Source organism: Vicia villosa, unplaced genomic scaffold (genome assembly GCF_029867415.1).
Source record: "Vicia villosa cultivar HV-30 ecotype Madison, WI unplaced genomic scaffold, Vvil1.0 ctg.003228F_1_1, whole genome shotgun sequence".
NCBI classification, from domain to species: domain Eukaryota; kingdom Viridiplantae; phylum Streptophyta; class Magnoliopsida; order Fabales; family Fabaceae; genus Vicia; species Vicia villosa.
Genome location: NW_026706146.1, coordinates 92,340 through 117,039, shown reverse-complemented (window position 1 = coordinate 117,039; position 24,700 = coordinate 92,340). Strand labels below are relative to the sequence as shown.

General features: G+C 33.3%; 1 long non-coding RNA gene across 1 annotated transcript in view; it reads left to right on the top strand.

Annotated features, from left to right (window-relative positions):
* The window catches only part of LOC131640611 (uncharacterized), a 38,157-nt gene extending 19,182 nt beyond the window's left edge, over positions 1–18,975 (top strand). The window contains exon 3 of the long non-coding RNA XR_009295288.1: positions 13,036–18,975. This is a non-coding gene — a long non-coding RNA (uncharacterized LOC131640611). The remainder of the gene's footprint in view (positions 1–13,035) is intronic.
* Positions 18,976–24,700: the final 5,725 nt, after the last annotated feature.

Here is a 24,700-nt window from a genome sequence, read left to right as displayed (position 1 = left end):
AAATAATATGTCCAAATGGACAAAGAAAAAATAACAGAAACATAAATAATAAATAATAAAATAAAGCATAAAGCAAGAAATATAAAGGACAATATAATAAAATGCGGAAATTAAAGTCAATTGTTAGTATGTTAGCACGTGAATCATCTTGAAGCTAGTCAAGTATATTCACGATGTAAGTGAAGATCGATGGTGACTGAATGATGATCTCGGATTTAAAGTTAATGAAAATTTATCAGAAGCTTGATAGAATCATAGCGACTACACGATAAATTTCCAAAAAAAAGTCTTAAATCAACTGCATACAATCTCTGCCATATTTGATCTTTTATTCTGATTCGGGACAAAGGAAAAAGATAAGAAATAATATCAAATAATATACAAAAATAAATATAAAACAAATTAAACTTAACTCATTCTTTTTGTGATTTTTTTGGAATTGATTTTACGTTAATTAACAAGCTAATTAAACAAATAATTATATAAATAATTAAACTTAACAAGAAAAATAAATCCAGTTATGTATAAAATTAGTATATGATATATAAACCTAATTTAACAAAATAAAATATTTTTTTTTCGAATTTTTTGATAGGTTAGAAATAATTAAAAAAAAGCAAATATATACATAATTACTAATTAATTAAACAAAATAAATTAACTATGAATAAAAATAAAATATTTTTATGTCAAATATAAGATTATAAAAATATAAACCTAAATCTAAAAGGAAAATATTTTTGGAGTTTTTGGATTGGTTGAAAATAATTAAAAAGCAATATTTACATAATTACTAATTAATTAAGTAAAATAAATTAATTATGAAAAGAAATAAAATATTTTTATGTTAAAAATTAAATAAACATTTTATCAACTTAAAACTAAAATTAAAACATTTTTTTTGAGAAATTGAAAATATGCATAAATATGGAGTTTTTAATTCATGAACTCCTAACACTACTACATATTAAAAATTACATTGTACTTACTCTATGATGTCCCAAGAGTGGAATAGAGTGATTGAAATTGATTGAAAGTGGCTATTTGAATGAGCCTTGATTTTTACAAGTTTCTTGAAACTTTTGCAAAAATATAAAGTTAAGCTATGACTTTGTGGTGATTGTTGTTGTTCTTTGTGTTCCTCCCCCTTTTTTTCCTCTTCTTGAATGAAGAAAATGAAGTTCTATTTATAGGCAAATGATTTGATATGGAAGCCTTGCAAGCTGGAATTGCCATGATTAATTTTGTGGAAAAAGAATGGAATATTCTTTCAATGAGTGCATTTCTTTAACCATGGTTAAAACACTCAAGTGTTATTCTCTTCAATCTTGCAATAATATCTTTAAGCATCTTGAATTGGTCTTGATTGGCAACCATAAGCATCTTTGATAATATCTTTGAATTATCTCACTTTAATTAAACTTTAAATGAATAAAATTTAATTAAAATGAAATAAAAATGTCATGAATCATGGATAGGTCGTGGATGCCCTTTAGACATATGGGAATCAAGATTGAATCAAAAAAGAATTGGCCTTTTTGAAAAAAAATCAAATTTTGGTCATTACTTGTTTTATGCATTTTCCCAAAAAAGGTCAACTTCATCAAGGCATATATCCCTCAATTTTGATCCTATGAAAGTGTTCTTGTACTTTTTGGAAAGCCCAAGATGTCCTCTACAAGCCACTTTGGAAGTGTTTTTGCATTTGGAGAAGTTAACTTGATGATATGGGCTTTGACAAAAAACTGCTTTTTGTTGACTTTGAAAATGACCTGCAATGTTTTGGCTTATATCTCTTAGGCGGAAGCATTTCTTGACCTTGGTCCCAACATCAAAGTTGTAGAGAATTGAATTTCCTTGAGAATGAGCTTTGGTTGGAATTTTTCTGATAAATTATGAGAGAGTTATGGTCGGTCAAAGTTTAGTTGACTTTTAGGTAAAAAACTCTAATTTTGCAATTTTGAGTTTTATCGATTTCTGAACTTTTCTTGATGAATTATGATCAACCATTGATCACATGATGAATCTTTTGACAAAATATGGATGTTGACAAAAAATTGAATTTTTGACTGTCTGTTGACTTTTTGGTCAAACTGGTCGTCTGTTGACTGTTTGAGCTGTTGACTGTGCGCCCGAGCGAATCGAAGTTTGAAAATTTGTCTGGTGGTACTTTGAGACATATGGAGATCCATGAAATCCATTTGAGGTCTCAAAAACTCGTTCTCCTGAAAAAAAACAAAAAAACCTAGTTAGGGACTGTTTGTGTAGGAGACAGTTAGGCGTACCTGATTTTTGTGCAGTGTTGAGTCTCTGTTGATCACGTGATTATCAGAAGACTTCTAGAACAAAATCTTGGAAATTTGAAGTGCGAAAAATTGATTTGACTGATGGTACAAACACGGAGAATTGCGTTGATAGCGGGTTTAACTGGTAACTAGCTGTCCGGGTATTAACGTAACAGTTAAAGTGAAAACTTAACAGTTAAAGTCAATTTTTTCTTTTTGTTTTTTGTTGTGTTAATGGTGAGAAATTATTTACATGATTTGTTAGAAAAACACAAATATAATAAATAACTAAAATACACTGTACGCGAACAAAATTACCGTCAATAATAAGATTGAAAGGGATTTAATGCATAGAAAAATAAATATTTAACTAACAATAAACACACATAATATTATCTTACTAGTTAAACGACGGTATAATAAATAGTGTAATAATTAATACTGACAGTACAAATATTACCTAAACAAAACGTAGCGAACAGTACGGTAAACATAAAGAACGGTACATTCTAAAAAACAGACGATACGACAAACTTTACATATGACGATTAATAATCCATGCTATGAACAACAGAAAATAGATGATCGGAAGTGTAACCATCGCAGGTCCGCATTTTTCAGGACTATGCAGACAGAAGAAGGACATGATCACCGTAAAAATAGTGATGACTATAAGAAAAAGTGTATCCATCCACTTTGCCATTTTTGCCGGGGAAGAAGAGAAAATAATTATGAGATAGAAGTTTGAGAAATTTGGGAGATGAGTGAAATTTGATGTGAGAATTTATGGAAAAAATGAGGAGTATTTATAGAGTGAAAAGAGAGAGATAGAGACGTTGGGAATGGAGTGGTACCGTTTGAATAGTAGTAGGATTTGAAAAAAAGTATGGTAGGTTTTGAAAAGAAAAGGGGTATAGAATAAAGCTAGGATTTGATTTGAAAGAAAGAGATTTGAAAAGAAAGGAAGATATTTGAAAAGAAAGAAAGAGATTTTGAAAAAAATAATATAGTATAAAAAATAAAAATTAGTGGGAAATAAAACCAATAATAATTTAATTGTTACCAATATAATCTGAAACCCGGACTCCGCGCCTGCAAAATTTTAATTCTGTACCAACTGCGTCAGCATTATTTATCTGAAAATAAATCTGAAATAAATAGTGTATGAAGTGATAAACAGTATTTGGCGTTTATGTAAGAATAAATTTAACAGCGGACCAAAATACTGTATAAAAATTCTAAAAATTGAGTATTCATAAAATCAGGATATTTATGAAATAAAAATCCAAGATTGTATAAAACTCCAAATTTTTAGACAGAAGTCTGTTGACTTCTCTTTGAAAAAAAAAACGCGGGCAAAATTTGGGGTATAACAATAATGATCATAACACTTAGAAAATGATGGGATCTCAGAGGTCAAAAATTGGGGTGCAACAGATGCCCCTATTTAAGTTTCTTCTATCCGGAGATGTGAAGATTGTAAATCTTCGTTTCGAAGTTATTGAAGAGACTTAAATATATATAAAAACACATTTTTTGAACCTGAGATGCAATGTAATGCTTATGATTATGAATGTATATGATTTCCACGAAATGGAAACAGGACATCACAGGGGAGAAGTAAACAGACTCCATTGGGGAAAAGGTATAAGTCATCCAGGAATAGAATCGGACTTCACAAAAGAAAGAAACAGTCGACAGAAGCTTTCACGAGTAAAACGTGAAAGGAACTTTGGACAGGAAATTAACAGAGACGTTCAGAAAGAAAAATCTCTGGAACCCACATCAGAAATAATTCAAGAGTAAAACATGAATGAATTTGGAAAGGAGTATAAATTGACAGAGGAATTCAAGAGTAAAACATGATTGAACATCATCACAGGCAATCAAGACTAAAACATGATTGAATAGTATCAAAAGCAATCAAGAGTAAACCATGATTGGATAACATCATAGGCAATCAAGACTAAAACATGATTGAATAGTATCAAAAGCAATCAAGAGTAAACCATGATTGGATAACATCATAGGCAATCAAGACTAAAACATGATTGAACTTCATCAAAGACAATCAAGAGTAAAACATGATTGGACAATATCAAAGGTCATCAAGAGTAAAACATGATTGAACAACATCAAGGGTAAAACATGATTGAGACACCAACCGAGAGTAAAGCACGATCAAACAACATCAAGAGTAAAACATGATTGAATATAAATAAAGATCAATCAAGAGTAAAGCGTGATTGAATAATATTAAAGGTCAATGCCAAGTAAGTTGGACTTTGATCTCAAGGTAAGATGTTGATAACAACAAGACTTGGAAAAATATAAATGAGCATGAATTTGTTTCTATGCATGATGTTGAATTTTTTTCTGTGCATGATGAATGCTCAATGCAATGTAGTTATTTATGACAACTGGGATTGACTCTTTTGTGAGGCAAGATTGGAGCTTTGATTCCTCAACACGGGAATTCTACCAACTCTGCTTCGGAAGATGCTTGAATAAACTTCTTGTCACACTGATAACTGTATTAAACAAATGATCCTTTGAGAAGGACTGATAAACTATGCTTGAGGATTGCTGAAGAAGATTGCCCCTGATTGAATAATTGTTGCAAGTTAACTGATCATGGCTTCAATTGAACTATGTTAGGGATGAACTGATCACATATTCAATTCTTGAAATGAATGTTGGGAAGACTTGCCATAGTATACATCTTGAAGAGGATATTCTGATCAACAAATCTTGATTAAACATATGAACAACAAGATCTTAAAGTAACGTGCCCCTGATAGGATCACTGACCACGTTTCTCGACTGTTTGAACTTCCTAGAAGATGAGTGCTTACTTGCAAATAAAATGTTCATTCAAGAATGGTAATTTTAATGCAATGCTCAAAATATATTTTTGAAATCAAAGTCACTTTGTAAAGAAAATGGAATCACTGTTCGAAACATAAAGGTTAAAACAATCAACGTGAAAGATAAAGCAAAGATATGGTATCAACATAAATGATTGGTAAATCTCTTGGGAGTCAGCTTACGCAACCTTGTTGTAGTATGCTTTCAAAATAAACCTTGCTTGAATTAGGGCTTTTGAAGGTTGTAACGTGGTCAGGTTCACGGTTTAAAAAATAAAAGGTATAAGGCTCAAAATTTTTGTAACCCACCCCATCTTCGTGATGATCTTCAGTCTTAAACTCAGTTAATTCAAAATATGCATTCAGGTTCTAAGAGACTTCTGTAATTTTATCTGTTGTAATGATGATAGTTCACAAGCCAAGAAAACTTAGTGATGGCAGTCACTTCTTCCTTTTGATAGTCACAACATTTTGTGGTTCAAGAATTTATTGACTTATCTCCATTTTCTTTCTTTTGAAATCCCTAACTTTTGCCTGAACTGTTTATTTTGAAATTACAGTCAGCGGGATGCCTTAATTTTTGCCTAAGTCATTTTTTTGATTTTGACTTAGCAGGCTTTTCTTTGATTTTCTTTTTTTGATACTTTTTTTTTGAAAGATAGTGACTATCCTGCTTAATGATTATAATGAACCATTATCAGCTTTTGATTGGCATCTCCAGCACTTCTTTGATGTATGCAGAGGAAAGCTTGTGATTAAAACACTTGTTGAAAGGTGCATTGAATGGTTCTCTTAAAATAGAATGCACAACCAAATTAACTGGGAACTACCCTGCCGCGGGTTAAAATGTGGGTTACTTCGTACAGAAAGAAACACCAACTTCTAGGCTCAAAGGGGTTGACGAGGGATTAACTTCCTTATTTCTCCAGTGTTTGGGAATTGAAACAATGCCTGTACATCGTCAGCAAAGTTTTATTTGAAAGCATACAGTTCAACAACCTGGATATTTCGTTGTCATCATCCTCCCTCCAATCTTTGCATAAAACACAAGTTTGATAGAGAAAGCAAAATAGAATTTCTTTTTTTTTGTAAAAGAAGCATAAACATAGACATAGTAGATGAAAATGAATTCAAACATACGATGCTCATTTCATTAAAACTAACATTCAGGAATGAAAATTTTTTAAAAGCAAACAATACAACTGAGGAAATGCAAACAGTAGGGAAACATCTTCTAAATCATGGCCCGCTGCCCCTTGATGGAAAGGACAATGAAGATCAGACCGAAAACCTTCTGGAAGAGGATTCCGAGGAGGAAGAATCAGCTTGATGGTAGACAGATAACTTTGAAGATGGAGACAGACAAGGATAAGTTACATGGATAACTTGGATGTATGTATGCAAAAGATGCAATTGTTGTTTATATTTTTTTTTTTTAGTTTCAAAAAACTTAAGATATTAATTTGCAAACATTCAAGCATTGGATTAAAGCATTGATCAAGTTATCATCAAAATCAATCATCCATTTTGGTGGATTAGAGTTTTCACCCCATCAACACCCAAGATCCATTGAGTTTGATGAAACTTACGATGTTTACAAAAAAATACCTCTGAGTTCATTGGAAATCAAAGGAAAAGATTTTTATGAATGTATGAATGCATGAATGCCACATATACAGAAATGGTAACACAAACATGGTGCACATAAGGTAGGTTCCAAAGTTCAACGTCACGAGCATGAGGTTAAAGAACCAAACATGGGATAGTACTAAGGGTTAATCACCTGCACAACATGTTCTACTGATACGTCAGAGTCCACATTCTTCTTTCGGATATTACCGGCTTGCACAACTGAACTTGTGAGCTAGCAATATTCTCAAGAAAAACTCGTCTGAGTGTGGCTCTCCGCATGACAACTAATCCAAGTCTTCACCTGAATAGTTTCTGCGCCACAACCTAATAAGGCCAGGATGGGTTGGGGTTCTACGGCCAACTCAGCTTCTACAGTTCAATGAAAGCAATAATGTCTTCGCTACGAAACATGCTAAACATATATTACCAACAAGGAACCTCCACTGAGCGGAAGGATTCTCATGCCAGCTTTTTAAGGACTGAACTCCTTGTATGCCATACATGACTATACCCTCCACCTAATTCTTATGTGTACTTAATCCGGGTTAGGATTTGTCCATAATGTATCTCAAGTGACGGAACCACACATATATCAAGAATAGCATGAAATAACAAGTATGTACAAAATAACCAAGTATAAGCAAATATTAAAGTGATCAAAAACTCTAAGGTAACCCCTCTTTTAAAAGATTTTTCAAATCCCCAGCAGAGTCGCCAGTTCTGTAAACTCGGTTTTTTGAGGCGAACTGACTCCTTGCTCTTTTTTGTCTTTGATATTTTTTTATTTTTTTGCAAGAGTCGCCACCGACTTTTATTTTATCCAACATTTAGGAAAGGCATAAAAGAACAGGAAAGACCTTTTGACAGATTTTGGGTTCGGGGGGTTGGTTATACAAAGGGAAGGTTTTAAGCACCCTATGTATCCATGGTTATCCATGGGCTCTTAATTGCTTAGCTCACTTTTGATTTAAAAATAGAAGAAGTGAAGATGACGGAAACATAAACAATGCGTCCAAATGGACAAAGAAAAAATAGCGGAAGCATAAATAATATGTCCAAATGGACAAAGAGAAAATAGCGGAAACATAAATAATATGTCCAAATGGACAAAGAGAAAATAGGGGAAACATAAATAATATGTCCAAATGGACAAAGAGAAAATAGCGGAAACATAAATAATATGTCCTAATGGACAAAGAAAAAATAGCAGAAATATAAATAATATGTCCAAATGGACAAAGAAAAAATAGCAGAAATATAAATAATATATCCAAATGGACAAAGAAAAAAAGCAGAAGTATAAATAATATGTCCAAGTGGACAAAGAAAAAATGACAGAAACATAAATAATATGTCCAAATGGACAAAGAAAAAATAACAGAAATATAAATAATATGTCCAAGTGGACAAAGAAAAAATAACAGAAATATAAATAATATGTCCAAATGGACAAAGAAAAAATAACAGAAACATAAATAATATGTCCAAGTGGACAAAGAAAAAATAACAGAAATATAAATAATATGTTCAAATGGACAAAGAAAAAATAACAGAAACATAAATAATATGTCCAAATGGACAAAGAAAAAATAACAGAAATATAAATAATATGTCCAAGTGGACAAAGAAAAAATAACAGAAATATAAATAATATGTCCAAATGGACAAAGAAAAAATAACAGAAACATAAATAATAAATAATAAAATAAAGCATAAAGCAAGAAATATAAAGGACAATATAATAAAATGCGGAAATTAAAGTCAATTGTTAGTATGTTAGCACGTGAATCATCTTGAAGCTAGTCAAGTATATTCACGATGTTAGTGAAGATCGATGGTGAGTGAATGATGATCTCGGATTTAAAGTTAATGAAAATTTATCAGAAGCTTGATAGAATCATAGCGACTACACGATAAATTTCCAAAAAAAAGTCTTAAATCAACTGCATACAATCTCTGCCATATTTGATCTTTTATTCTGATTCGGGACAAAGGAAAAAGATAAGAAATAATATCAAATAATATACAAAAATAAATATAAAACAAATTAAACTTAACTCATTCTTTTTGTGATTTTTTTGGAATTGATTTTACGTTAATTAACAAGCTAATTAAACAAATAACCTGTATTGTGGTGACTTGGTTTAGTTGGTTTTAATCTTGTTAGAAATAAATCACATTATAATGTAATTGTAATTGGCCAAATAGTCTAATAATAATTTCCTTTCCATTTATAGAGTAATACACTAATATTTTATCTTTTCATCTCACTCAGTACATAACCTACTTTTTTTAATAAATGAATATTTTTTATTTGAGAAATCAAATTCTTATCTTTTAAAAATCAAAATTTTCTTTTTTACTCAATCTTGCATGTTCTTTTTTTTTATCATAATTTTTTTATATTTATTTAATAATTAAATAATTCATTTTAAATTTTTATTTTTATGTGTGTTTATATATATGTTTTATACCGTAATAAATTAGATAATACTCATTAATTGTACAGACAATTAACTTTCTATTTTACGGGTCACTATCAGTACAATACATATTTAACATAATTGAATTTATATGATTATTTTATAGATTTCCATCCTACATATTTTTTTATTTATTTTGTATGATTATTTAACATAATTGAATTTTTATGATTATTGTAATTTTACCAACTCCTGCGAATTTTATCACTGAAACTCAATATTTTCACAAGTCACTATCACTACAATACCTTTTTTATTTTAATCAACAAACTATTTGTAAATACTCCCTCCATTCCTTGTTATTAGCACAATTTCACTTTTTAGATACATTGAATAATTAATCTATCTAGACTATATATAGTCATAATACATCAATTATTCAATGTATATAAAAAGTGAAGTTTTGCTTATAATAAGAAATGGAGAGAGTATTTAATGTTATTAGTGATATTAATAAATATTTATAGTTATTAGATATATTGAATTTATCAGGTTGGTGATTTGTTACATATTCATTTTTAAATATTTTTAATTATTAGTGATTTTATAATAACAATTATATATCAACAACAATTAAGTCTTATCAAATGATATAAGTTATGAATGAGTGCGGACGCATGGGTCTTCTACTAGTTCATGGTATGTATGTATATTATTATTATTATTCCTACCTAACAAAAGTCAAATTCTCTAACGAAGTTTTAAAAATTAATTATTGTTTTTAACTTCTGTAAGATGAACAAAATTAAAAGTACACATATTATATTTTTTAAGAACTAAAAAATTGTATTATTTTAGATACTACGTTACCAACAATGGAAATACACTTCACATAAAACTAAAACTAAACTTCTATGCAATAACATATAAACTAATCTTCTCAACTCTTAAACAAAATCATCACAATAAAAAATGGTATTGATCGTGTGTAACACGGTGGGAGAATTGATTTTTTGAAATGTTGCGGATAGCAAGAGTCGCCACCGACTTTTATTTTATCCAATTTAATAAAAAGGCTAAAAGAACAGAAAAAGACCTTTTAAAGAGACTTTGAGTTTGGGGGTAAGTTATACAAAGGGAAGGTTTAAAGCACCCTTTGTATCCATGGTTATCCAGGGGGTCTTAACTGCTTAGCTCACTTGTTTGTTTGAATTGTTTATAATGTGAATAAGAAAAGATTTTGAAGAAGAACTTTAGCTGGTAAATAAGCGTAGTCTTTTTGAATTTGATTTTGAAAAGAGTGGGAAAAAGATTTTGAATTTAGAGCAAGCAATTAGTAGCAATTACCCTAAGTTCTGAAATTTGTTCTTTTAGCTTTTCAAGGCGAAAGGGTCTATCCATACCATGAGAGGGCCGGAAGTCTTTCAATTGGATGTTAAGGGTCATCGAGGTTTATCGTTCGCCCCAAAACTGTCCCTGCCATAAAGAGGGTAGGTAGTCTAAGGGAAGGATATAATAGTCATTTAATATTTTTAGGCATCATGCGAGGATACCTTAGCAATTGGGACAATCATGTTTTACCGAGGCAACTTCGAGGGACTAGACGATTTTCAATCTCTTTAGGCAACTTTGCTTTAGGTATCCTCGGAATCGAGGGACTTGACTATTATTTAGTATAATTAGAGGCAACAAAATCATAAGGCAATAGGCAACAAAGGCAACAAGGCAACAAGAGGAATTACCCTAAAGGTGTGTGTGTGGCACAATCAAGTGATATTATCTTGTAACTAGTTATCCTAATTCATTTCAAGGTTGCACTCCCTAGAATTACTAACCACGCAGTTATAATGTAAAGCAATACAATTTAAGTGCCTTTAAGGCCAAGCAATACAAACCAGGAGCAGTTACAAAATATATAGCCATGTGGAAGGGGTAGAAGCAATAATATAACCCAAATAAAACAATAGGTTAAACACAAGTAATAATATCGGAAGAATGAGTTTAGGGTTACCGAAGGTTTGAGCTTTAATTTGGTTGATCAACCCTGAAAATTAATGAAGGAAAAAATAACAAGGGGTGAGTGTATGAGAGATTCATTGACTATTTGAGACAAACCCTATCTTTAGGCAAAAAGGCAAAGTAAAATAAAAATGATATTTAAACAAGAAAAGAACTAGAAACTTAGCTTTTCGATTGGTATGGCGCGTGGCTGAAGGATCTTTGACTAACCCTGAAAATTTGCACAAAGAAAGGAAATTTTTAGTGTATGGATGATCTAACGACAAACCTCGCAAACCCTGATTTAGGGCACAAGTTAACCATGGTTAATAAAATAATAAAAACCAAATTAATTAATTATTGGTTTTCTACCTAATTAATTAAATCGGCAAAAATAAATTTTCGATTAAATTGTCTAACCCTAATAAGTATTTTAATCAATTAATAAAAATATTAACCTAATTAAATATTTAAACAATTAATTTAGTCATTTAATCAAATAAAAGATATTATTAAATCAAATTAATTATTTAATTATAAAATCAATATTTTCAAAATAAATGATTTTATGAAAAAAAGAAAATTATTAGTATAATAAAAATAAAATAAATAAAAACTATAATAGAAAAAAGAAATAACAAAAAAAATAGAAGCATTTGTGTAATTAAATAAATAAAAATTTTTGGAAGACTTAGCGTATAATCTGGTGTGGGCAAGCGCTGGAGGTCCTTGGTACACCTACATGCTGAAGAGCGTAGGATCTGGAGGTTTGATGATCTAACGATGGAGAGAAGCAAGTGTACCGTACGCGTGTATTGATCTGGGACATTGAATCTGTGTGTCATACCCCAAAATTTCCCCGATCAAATCCACATCTTTTAATTCATCAGAGGGCAAAATTAAGAGTCATGGGGTTTGACGTTCCTATTGTCAAACCCACCCTCTTATAAAATACCCTGAGTTAAAAGGAGGTGAAATTAACAGGTATCCTGGGCCCAGTCATTTGGCCCATCTATCTTTTTTGGGGATTTTAGTCGTTATAATTTATTTTTATATTTACTCATTTTATTCAACTTACCATTTACTTTTTTATCATTATTATTAGAATTATTAGTTTTGTAATTTTACTAACTATTGTTATTCATTTTGGTTATTAGTAATCGGGTTATTATTCAATTAAGGGTATTAGGTTTAATTAATTATTTAGAATTATTTTTATTAATATTAGGATTATTAGATTTAGTTATTAGTTATTTAGGTAATAAGCCCATTAGGTGTAGAAAACTCTGGTTCAACTAATATAAATAGACAATTTTCATACGTATTAGGAGAGGCCAACTCCATTCACAAAACCCTACTTTCAGCCTTTCATTCTCACGCACATAATTTCTTATTTTTGTACATACAACTAACGAATCCTAACTAACCTATTGATTTTCTCTATTCATGATACATTGTGAATAAGCTATAGAGATTAATTCCACAGTTTTCTACTCTCTCACGTAAACACCCTCCTTTCATATGTACATACACACACCACCACCATACACCATCAACGTTTTTTTACTAATACATTCTCCCCTCACACGTTGTTTCCTGAAGAATGCAAACTAGTAATATCTACAACATTTTCATCACTACACAAATAAACCAAACTTCATACCCCTTTTTTTTCACAAATCCATTAAAGGCCTAACACTAACAAATTCACAGTAACAAAAACAATAACAAGTTGTACAAATCTATACCATTGACACTAATCCAAACAAATTCAATAGTTGTCATCACTTTTTAAAGCAACAAATATTTTCTATTATTCTTGTTTTACAGGTTGAGAAAAGAACAAAGAAGAAGATCCAGATCCAACAACAACAACAACTCGGCTTCCGTTTTCAACCCGTTCAGAATCCATCCCAGCACCGATCTAGATCCGAAGTTTAACGAGGTTTCCGATCGCACCAACCACGATCCCAACCATCTCCGCGAACAGTGCTGCTACCGCTCGCAAATCTCCACCATCGATCACCACACGGCCGCAATCCGACGCACATCACGGCTTTAATCGGTAATTTTTCCATTGTTGTTTGACTTTGATGGTTTCAAATGTGAGCTTTTTTTTTATATATAATGTTCATTGCTATGGTGAGATTGGTTTTGTTTCAAACTGAGATTTTTGAGAGGAAGAGATTTGCCTGTTGCTGTTATTTCACGTGTGAAGAGAAACAAGTCTCACTGGTGTTAAGACCATATATTTTGTTAATTTCATTTTTTTTGTTTTATTCAACACCACGTGTCACCACCGTAGTGGTTTATAGGGTTAGATTTAGTTAAGAGGAAGATGGGAGGACCGAATCATGTTGCTGTATCTATACTTATTCACCATTTTTTTATTTTTGTTTTAAAAAAAAACTATCAATTATTTAATTAATTATTCAAATAGGGTTAGGATAATTAAATTAGGATTAGGGCTATATTAGGTTTTAGGATTTATTTTCCGATTATTCCGATTACTCGATTTAATTTAGTTTAATCATTTTTAATTATAAAATCACAAAAAATCTAGGAAGATTATCAATGCATTAGGGTTTGCCCAATCCCAATACCATTTGGCAAAGAAAACATTAACATTAATTCTCTCCTCGACCCGACTAAAGCTATTAGTCGCATTAGACGAGAGATAAACAAATATATAATTTAAAATACAGTTAATTTGCTGCCCACGATGATTGAATTTATCGATCTGAGTAACCAGCAATGCCCCATTAATCCGTTAACTATAATGATCAAACCTATTGATCACTGCAACTAACGGTGCCATATCAAATCAGGGTTGTACGCCCAAAACATCTAAAAAAACACTAAACCACGATACTACGGATTTTCATCCTTTTCCATCAGGCAATTCAAAATGCCTTTCAAATCTCAACTTCCAAAACTACGACAGGCCATTCAAAAAGCCTTCAAACCTCAATTCAAATTCAAAGGCGTACAACCCTGTGCCCGAACTACGTTGACTCTGATTCTCCCTAAGGAGATACGTAGGCACTTGGATAACCAAGGCGAGTCCCCCTCCCTAAAATCTCAAATTTTCCCCTATTCAATTCCTCAGCTATTAACCTTAACTTTTAACCATAAAACTTGACCCTTAGACTCAAAGCCAATAGGAAAGGGTTGAGGGTGCCTAACACCTTCCCTCAACCTGATTATAATAACTTACCCAGATCTTTATACTGCGTAGGGTTTCCTATTCGCCCTTCAGAATAGGTGGCGACTCTAAACCTTTTAAATTTTTAGGCAGGTTGCTACACTGTAATCAAAGAGAACTAAAGAAAATATTAGAAAAATATGTGCAGGAGGCAGGGATCGAACCCATGCCCCTGTGTACTATGACCTTAAGACACTCCCTCTTGCCACCAAGCCACTTTCGATTCGCTGTTAACATAACAAACCCTAAACAAAATATTTAAAACAAAAACAGCTCAAATTTCAAAACTGGATTCGCGCGCCCTGCATGTCTCCTTCTTCCTTGTTGGGCCTGGTTTTTGGCTACGAACCAGCTACGGTTCTGCTACGATAATGGTTGTAGCTAACACACCTGCAACTCTCAAAATCAACAATATGCAATAGAAATTCCAGGGAATGTCATGGTTCGATTGGAATTTGTGTTTCGTTTTCAATGGTGCCATCGATTCGGCCCAATTTTGCCTAGAACATGGGATCCCAATTGGAGTTTTCCAAACCCTAACAATGGAATCATGGTATTCATGCATCAAAACTTAAATCAATCTGCCCAGAAAGCTTGCACACATCATTCTAATCATGAAAATACAATCAAAATATTGTCATATCCCAAAATTTGCCCACCATATTTTCATGCTAAAGCTCATTTGAATATCAAAGTCTCAATACTTGATTGAATATACACTATCCTAAACAACATCTCTCCGACTAGGGTTTTGCCTTTCTCAAAGAAAAGTCAGGTTCTTATACCTCAAGAAGATCCCATGGCCTATCATATGATCCAAAGAATCCCTATGCCAGTTTTCAAGCCCTAACTCCCAAGATTGCACAGTCAACTGCTTAAAAGATCAACAGTCGACCAATTTGACCTAAAAGTCAATTGTGGTCAAAGTACAGTCAAAACTCCTGATTTTTTGTCAACATCCTCATTTTAAAGTATCATTCATCATTTGATCAAGGGTTGATCATGATTCATCAAGAAAAGCTCCAAAATCATCAAAAACCTAAGTTTCTAAATTAGGGTTTTTAAGGAGAAAGTCAACCCAACTTTGACCAGCCATAACTTTCACATGGAACATCAAAAATTTTCCATCCAAAGCTCAATTTGAAGGAAATTGAATTCTTTACAAATTTGTATCTCACAAGCCAAGGCAAAAAATGCATCATTTAAGAGATATGGGTCAAAAGATTAGAGGTCCTCCAAGAAGTCAACAAAAACACCTTTTGGGTCAAAGCTCATAACTTGCAAATGGAAAAATCAATTGAGATGAAACCAAAAGGGTAAATTAGAGGACATCTTGGGATTTCTAAAAATCCTAGAACATGGTCATATGATAAGAATTGAAGGAGATACGAGGTTCAGAAGTTGGTCGAATTTCAAGAAATACACTAAACCTTAATTGACCAATCTTGGACTTATAAGTTAATAGGTCTAGGTTTTGGACTTCAAACATGATTATGACTTCACATAGGACCCATAAATTTATTCTCATGTTTTTGTGACTATTATTTAATTTATTTAGATTTTTATTCCATAAAAAATCAAATTAATTAAGTAAAAACACAAGAATTATGAAACAAATTAAGGAGGTTTATTTTCAAATCATATGGAGGCTCAAATAATATCACAATAAGGTCCAAATTTCGTTTGCATGGGCATGGAAAGAAATTATCCAAATTTAGAAAGAAAATACATGGTTTTTTTTTTTATGAAATTTTCTTTCTCTTCATAACCTAAGGTCCAAGCCCACAAGTTGCCCTAATACAATCATATATATATGCCTAACACGTTCAGACTAGGGGAGGACGAAAATTGAAGGAGAAAAATAAGGGTTTCTAAAAGTTCCAACTTTGATAAAGAAGGAGCCTATTTTCGGGTGCTCCAACAAAACAATTTCAGAGCCTCCAGTTCGTTCCATTCTCCTCTTTAGGTATCAAAATACTGGTATGGATCATCATATTTATTTAAAATAGCTTGAAATCCATGCATCGCATCTTTCATGATTCATATATATGTGACTTTCGTTTTTTACTATTTGCCATGATTTAATGAGAACTAACCATGCTGATGAAGTATTGGGCATGTATAGAACAGATTCAACGTATAACATGGAAGGTTTGAGCCTTAAATCGTTACCTGCCATTGCTAGGGCATAAGTGATGAAAGCTTTCGTTTTTGAGGATGCAAGGTGTCTTCGACCAAAACAATGACGTATTTGAACTCAGGGCCTGTCTTTGTGTGGATCTGGGTTGATAGTCTATGTTGTTTCGTTGTGTTTTTAGTGTTTCCAATTTGCAGGTTGAAGATGAGAAAATACGAAGGAAATTCCGCAGGAAATTCCATAGAAGAATCCGCTGGAATTTCCGCAGGTAAGAGGAAGAAGACAATGAACAGTTGTCTTGGACTTTTGACCACGCGTGGGGACTCGTGAGTGGGTGGTCAGCATGTCAATTATCTCCCTTCAATCTGATTGGCCGGTCAATCAATCTATGGGGCCACGCGCGCAGGTGTTGACTTCCATAGACTTATTATTTTATTAAGTTTTTGCTTCACTTTAATTTCAACAAATGCAGATGGTTCAGTTGGCCAGCACATGGGTTTGGATAGTATGCAAACCTGGGTTCGAACCTAGGGTTTGCAACTATTTTATTTGCATTTTCTTGATCACAGATTCGATGCTGCGCGCCTAGGAGTGACTACGATGCATCCCCAGACACGCCACCATCAGATCTTCATCAAATCCAGATCTGAAGGCCTAGAAGATAGTCCCCACCATGGACCATCAAGCTTCCTCCACACTGAATCCCAGCTAAGTATTTTTTAATTTTTATTTTTAATTACATAAACAATTTCATGTTCCTTTTCTTTCTTTATTTTTATTATAACTCTTTTTATTTATATTTTTTATTTTAATAAATTATTTTTATAGTAAAATTATAACTATTGATTATTTAATCGAAAACCCGAATTTTCTTATTATATTAAAAATAATCATTTTTTTCAAGCTAATAATTATGTTAGGGTAATAATTTAATTTTGGGCTAATAAATTTTATGCCTTAAACCCTGATTTTATCATGATCACTAATCACTGTTATTGGTAGGTGTTGTCCATTAACCCTAGTCTATGTTTTTTTACCTGTTTCTTCTGTTAACCATAATTAATTTCTGTCCCTTTCGGGGTTTGCCTTTTGCCACGCCCTTTTTATTTATTTGCTTAAATTATTACCATTTTAATTTTTGATCTGTTACATTATAACTGTTGAGATCTTTAATGCACTAACATTCCTCTTCTTTGTGCCCAATTTTCAGGGTTAATCAGAGATCTTTCAGCCACACGCCCCGCCATACCAAAAAAGCTAAGTTTCTATTTAACATCATTTTATTTTTATTTTGCCTTTTGAATTAAAATAGGGTTTGCCTCCATAGTTAATGAACCTGTAATACACTAATCTTTATTTATTTTCCTTTTAATTTTCAGAGTCGATTGAGAGTTCGAGAAAGATCAAGGCGTTCAAGGGTTTATATTAATTATTCATCCCTCTTATTTTTGCTTTTAATTTCCCCCATCCCCGCAGGTGTTTATTGTAATAGCGTAGGACTTATTTTTCTGCCTTTAATTTCTGCATTTTTAAACTCTGTGGTTAGCAAAATAGGGAGTGCAACCATGAATTGAACATAGATCACTAATTTACAAGATAAATATCATCGAAATTAACCACGTGATTGTGCACCCACACACCTTTAGGGTAACCCTTCTTGTTGCCTGTTGCCTTATCACTTGCTGCCTTGTTGCCTTAATTTTGATGCCTAAAAATAGTCAAGTCCCTCGGTTCCGAGGATACCTAAAGCAAGGTTGCCTAAAGAGATTAAAAATCATCTAGTCCCTCGAAGTTGCCTCGGTAAAGCATGATGATTGTCCCAATTGCTAAGGTATCCTTGCATGATGCCTTAAAAGACTATTCTATCCTTCCCTTAGACTACCTGCCTTCTTTATGGCAAGGGACAGTCTTATGGCGAACGATAACTCGATGACCCTTCAAATATCCAATAGAAAGACTTCCTGCCCTCTCATGGTATGGATAGATCCTTTCACCCGAAAGACTAAAAGAACAAATTTCTAAACTTAGGGTAGTTGCTATTAATTGCTTGCTCTTTTTCAAATTCAAATTCAAAATCTTTTTCCCACTTCTTTTCAAAGAAACTTTTCAAAAAGACTACGCTTATTTACAAGCTAAAGTTCTTATTCGAATTTCTATTCACACCCTACTTTTCAAACAATTCAAACATTTTGAAAACAAAGTGAGCTAAGCAATTAAGAGCAAATGGTAAGTCCCTTTGAGATAACGAATGGCAGCCTTCTTCAAGAAGACAGTTCGTTTTGCTTAAAGATTCCTCAGCAAAGTCAGCAAATGGTAAGTCCCTTCATCAGAAGTGACAGTTTGCATCCAGTTCCTTTTCTCAAGCCATGTCCTTGAAGAAGTTGATCCCTATTCTTAGCGGCAACTTATTGTTCTCAGCAGCTTATCGTCAACCATTGAGGCGATAAATCAATTTTCTTCTACCTTCAACTATTGAGTTGGTAGCTTATCGTCAACCATTGAGGCGGTTATTCAATTTGTCTCTACCTTCAACTATTGAGTTGGTAGCTTTTCGTCAACTATTGAGGCGGTGATTCGATTTTCTTCTATTGAGTTGGTAGCATACCTTCAGTGGAACGTTGGTATATGTTATCGTCAGTATTACGGCGATACATCTCTTCATATCATCAGTGGTACGATGGTGTGTTTTCTGTTAAACGGAAGATTGGCATTCTGATTCAGGGTACATATTTTCTCATCCCCAGTGAAAGAGGATGCCCCCTTTCTCATCTCCAGCGAAAGGTGATGCTTTAAACCTCTCTGGTGCGAAATGTTTTCCCCAGAGAAGTTTCTTTTCCCACCAAAGTTTCGTCTTGCCAACAAAGTTTTGTCTTCCCCAGTGGAGTTTTTCCCGCAAGACATTTGTTTTCCCTAGTGGATTTCCTTTTCCTCCCCAGTGGTGTCCTGTTTCCCTCTTGTGGAAATCATATGCATTCATAATCATTGCATGGCATCGCAGGGTCAAAAATTGTGTATTTTGTATTTAAGTCTCTTCAATCACGTCGAGACGAAGATTTACAATCTTCATATCTCCGGATAGAAGAAACTTAAATAGGGGCATCTGTCATACCCCAATTTTTGACCCGCTTTTATGTGTCTATTCGCATTTCATCTAAAAAATAAAAAAATATATGTATGCGTTCATTTTGCGTGCTTTATTAGAGTTTCTTATTTAATAGCATTTTCCATTGATTTTTATTAACACTTTTAGATTTATAATTTTAATTCTTAATTCATTTTAAGTTTAATTTGAATTTTGAATTAAAATTAATAAATCATTTTTTTATCATATTATTTTGTTATTTGTTTGTTTTAATAGGTGCAATATTAAAAGGGAGGTTCACTTGGGTCCAATTAATTCTAGTTTGCAAAAGCCCATTTATTATTGGTCCAAGATCCATTCCATACTTGTGTCCAAGTCCAAGCTTTGAAGTCAAGCTTTGAAGTCTCCAAGCCATTTTGAATATGTTTACTTGAAGCCATGAGCCATGAGCCATGAGCCAAGTTGAGATTGTAGGGACCCCACCAACAAAGTCTCACACGAAAAACTCAGCAACACAAAAATCAGTACAATACACAGTCAATACATTCCATATACGCTTCTAGAATCTCCAAAATCAGTCACGCTTTCATCACCATATCACCAGCTCATCATTCTTCACGTTTGCTTCCCACGAGTTTCCCTTGATCCTCACTCAAATCTCTATTCTACCCTCACTCAATCTCTCCTATAAATAAGACCTTGATCTACACAGAAAAGGGGAGGAAGAAAATTGTATCGTTACTCTGCCAAATTGGTTTGAAACTTCCTCCAAATATCAAATCACACAAACTTTAACCAGCACTGTGTAAATCACCATCACCACAAACTGAACTCACCGCTCCATACACTAACCATCCAAACCTTCAAATCTTCTTCACCGAACCAAACAACCATCTCCAAACTCTCTTCCTTCATCGCACAACCTTTTAACCAAATTTCTTCACTGAAACTTCTCAATCAATCATCAATTCATCACTTATGAACCTTCAACAGCTTCATATAACATCAATTTTCATCAAAACCAACCTTCAATCCATCAATAAACCTGCAAAACCATAACACATCTTCAAAAAAAAAACTGACGCCACCTTCAATAATCAATCAACTCGCAGACAAATCCAAATCGAAACCGATTTACTCACCATATGCAACCTTCAGTTCATTAGCATCATCACTAATTCATCCGATCCTTCATCACTCACAAATCTGAACTGACCTTCAAAACCTTACACAACCAAAATCACCACAATATCACCGAATTTGCATCGCGATGGCACTGATTCTTCGCACATAATCATCACCGTCGAAAATCTGCAGATCCGCGGCTTTAATCTTTACGGTGTTTCTGTTTTGTTCGATGGAAGAACCGAGGAAGCATCGAGAGAGGCGGGTCATCATTGTTGTTGTTTGAAGAACAGAGTATTTTGAAAAGAGAGTATTATCGTTGAATAGAAGCCGAGGAAGAAGAATTTGAGTGTGATATCAGAAAGATAGAGGCCGACCATGTTCTCATCATCTTTTAGGTTTTGTGGTTTTAATGAGCTTTGGGCTTGGAGCAAAATTAGCCCAATCCGATTTCTCCTTGCACCCTATCTACCATCAGCACCTCCCTTGGCAATCTCAATGTGGTTTTGGGCCTGCAAACAATTGGTAGCCTAGCATCTTTTTAATTGTTTTAAGCTCATTTTCTTTCAATATCTTCCATTTGATTTTCTCTTTTTTAGTTTCTTTCAAATATATTCAAAAATACAAAAACATAAATTTATTAGTATTAGTTTTTTATTATATACCAAAATACCAAAAATATGTTTTAATTTTCTTTTTGATTTAATGCTTGATGAACCATTTGGTGAAAGTTTGTGATTATTTTGCATATATCTCTCTTCTTCTACTCCATTCATATTTTTCTTTGAATCATAAATTAGAGGCCTAATTCCTCTTTAATATCAATGGACTTAGGGCGTCGATAGGATGAAAATCCGAATCCGCAATATTAAGTGATTGAACTTAGAGATGGAAGGAGCTTTTGAATGTGGTTCCATCTTTTATTTCTTTTTTTCTTTTGATCGATGAAAGTCTTAATACTTTGAGAGTTCTTATGGATTCTTAGTAAAGACTAGATCGTTACCTATTTTCTTTTCGTGCGGTATTGCTTTCGGAGAATGATCTACATATCATTTCTCTCGCATGCATTAGCACATAAAGTTTTGACCGGCCTCGTTGTAGGGTGATTTCTACATAAATCACTTGGCGATCTGCTTAACATAGCGCAATATTTCGTGTCCCGAATAAAAAGATCAAACATGGAAGAGAATTGTATGCGGTTGATTTAAGACTTATGGAAATTTATCGTGTAGTCGCTATGATTTTATCAAGCTTCTGATAAATGTTCATTGAATTTAAATCCGAGTACATCCTCCACTCACCATCGATCTTTATTACTAACTTTGATAACATACTTGACAAGTTTCAAGATGGTTATCTTTAACATTTAACAATTGACTTTAATTTTCGTACTTCTATTATATTGCTCTTTATATTTCTCACTTTATCACTTTAATCTATCATTTCATCATATTTACATTCCGCTATTTTTCCTTTGTCCATTTGGACGTTTATATTCCGCTATTTTCTCTTTGTCCACTTGGACATATGTTTATGTTTCTGCTATTTTTCTTTTGTCCACTTGGACCATACTTTACTTTTATGCTAAAACACTAATAAACAACAAAAATCTAAAAAACACTTAAGGCTCTCTTTCGGACTATTGGTTACTATCCTGAGCATTTTGGAGATTCGGACTTATGGACTTAGGACCTCTGGACCCTTACTCTGTTGTTACTCTGCTGTTATTCTGTCTGTCTGGCATTGGATTGTTGTCTGTTTATTTGTGCAGGTATTTCCTTGAAAGCCCTTGATGGTTAATTCCAAGGCATTGATATAAGGATTTTACCCGAAAACAGCCGTTACTCTGCCCGATGTCCGTCAGAATTTTAATGTGCTTAATGCGAAATGGTGCTAAGATAATAAGTTCATCTGGATCCCCAAGTGATAATGTTGGTTTAGTATTGATATTCCAAAGGATGGGAAATCTACCTTGACTCACAATGTCAAGTGTTGGCTTCTTATTTCGGTTAGACCGTTTCTTTCCTTAGCTTTTATTTTACGCAGTAGGATAGCCTCTTCATCTCCTCCCATTCTTAAATTTTCAAAATCTTCTCCCTTTTTCAAAAACTTTCTTATGTTTGCAAACCTTTTCAAAGCCTTTTTCTTAAAAAATATCTTTTGCCCTTAGTGGCCTTTTCCTCTTTTTCTTCAAAAGTTTAGATACTGTTAATTGTCGAAACGAGTGGTTATACCCCACGATTTTGAAATTGATTGATATAATGAGATCTTTTCCGCGTGAGAGAGCTAGTGGCATACTCGTCGATTTTATCCGAGTTGGAGCCCTTCTTTCATTAGCGATGCAAAGAACTCGTTTGTTCTCATGCTCAAGATCAATGGCTGAGTATTTCTCTCCAACGACGATAAAGTGTTTATTCGTTTTAAAAATGTTTTCCCTTTTAAGCGGAACTACATTAGCTCTGACTTCTCCATTGCACCGAGGAGGTATGTAGGCCTAAGGCTTAACGTCTTGCCGAGCTTATTTTAAAAATAAAACAAACCCTTTTTTAGCACACACGACACAGATTTTCAAAAAGGTTACTGTGGAGTACCACAGATATGAGGGGTGCTTAAAACCTTCCCCTTATATAATCAACACCCGTACCTGAGATCTCTTTCTTGTTTTAAAAACAAAACTTTGGGTTTTTCGTTCTTTTCCCTTTTCCTTTGAAAAAATAAAGCGCGGTGGCGATTTCAAACGGAATATTGATTCGAGTCAATCCCATGGCTTCGATATCAGATTTTCCCCGCTACAGAAAAATGGCGACTTCACTGGGGATCCAGTTTTTAAGTGTGTTAAGCCTATTTTTGTTTATCTGTGTGTTTTTATCTGTATATATTATTGTGTGCTTTGTTTGTTTATCTTCTTTTTTCTTTTTGGTGCTCGATGGTTCCTCTGTGATGAGATAAAGTTCTAACCCGGACTTTGGTGAGTAACTTGAGATAGGAGGTGGTAAGACCAATAGTCGCATGTCAGGAGCAATCCTTAGCATGAGCGTCATATGGTGGAACCCCAATCAGTGGAGGCCTCATGGAAGGTAGTAGAGTTTGTTACGAACCATCGTGATAATGCTATTACTTTCAATAGTGAGTGTCCGTAGAAGCTGAATGGCCTAGAACCTTTTTAACACATCTAAGCCTTTTTAGGATGTAGTGCAGAAACAAGATCAAGTACCAATTTTAGCTTGTTGTCATGCGATACTACGCTCAGACGAGGTCTTTTTAGGCATATTATTGGCGCCCATGAGCAATTGTGCGTGCCGGTAATATCCGATAGAAGATTGAAAACTCTGCGAACCTTTGTAGAACCCGATTGGTAGGTACAAAATTCCCTAGATCATACCTTTTGGGATGGTTAGACCCATGGCTCCATGCTCGTGACGTCGAACCTTTGAACTATGATCTTATGCGACCTAGCATGCTCTTGATTGTGATTGATGCATAAACCATGCATTCATGCATTCATAAAAATGTCTTTCACAATTGGTTTTCAAGGAACTTAGAGGTCTTTCCTTGTAAACATCATAAGTTTCATCAAACTCAATGGATCTTGGGTGTTGATGGGGTGAAAACTCTAATCCACCAAAATGGATGATTGATTTTGATGATAACTTAATCAAAGATTTAGTCTAATGTTTGAGTGTTTACAAGTTAATATCTTAAGTTCCTTGAAACTCAAATAATAATTAAAAAAAAACAAATCATTGCATTTCATGCATCATTCTGCATTTGGTCCTACTTTCTAAAGAAGTTTTCCAGAGCCTTATTTCCTTTCTCCTGATATCATCAGTACAACGCTCGTGCTAAGAAGAAATGGAAAGCATCAAGCAAGAGATTCGTGAACTCCGTGAAGAGGTGATTACTCTGAAGGCTGGTATGGAGCATCTGACTACTCTGGTTGAGGCTC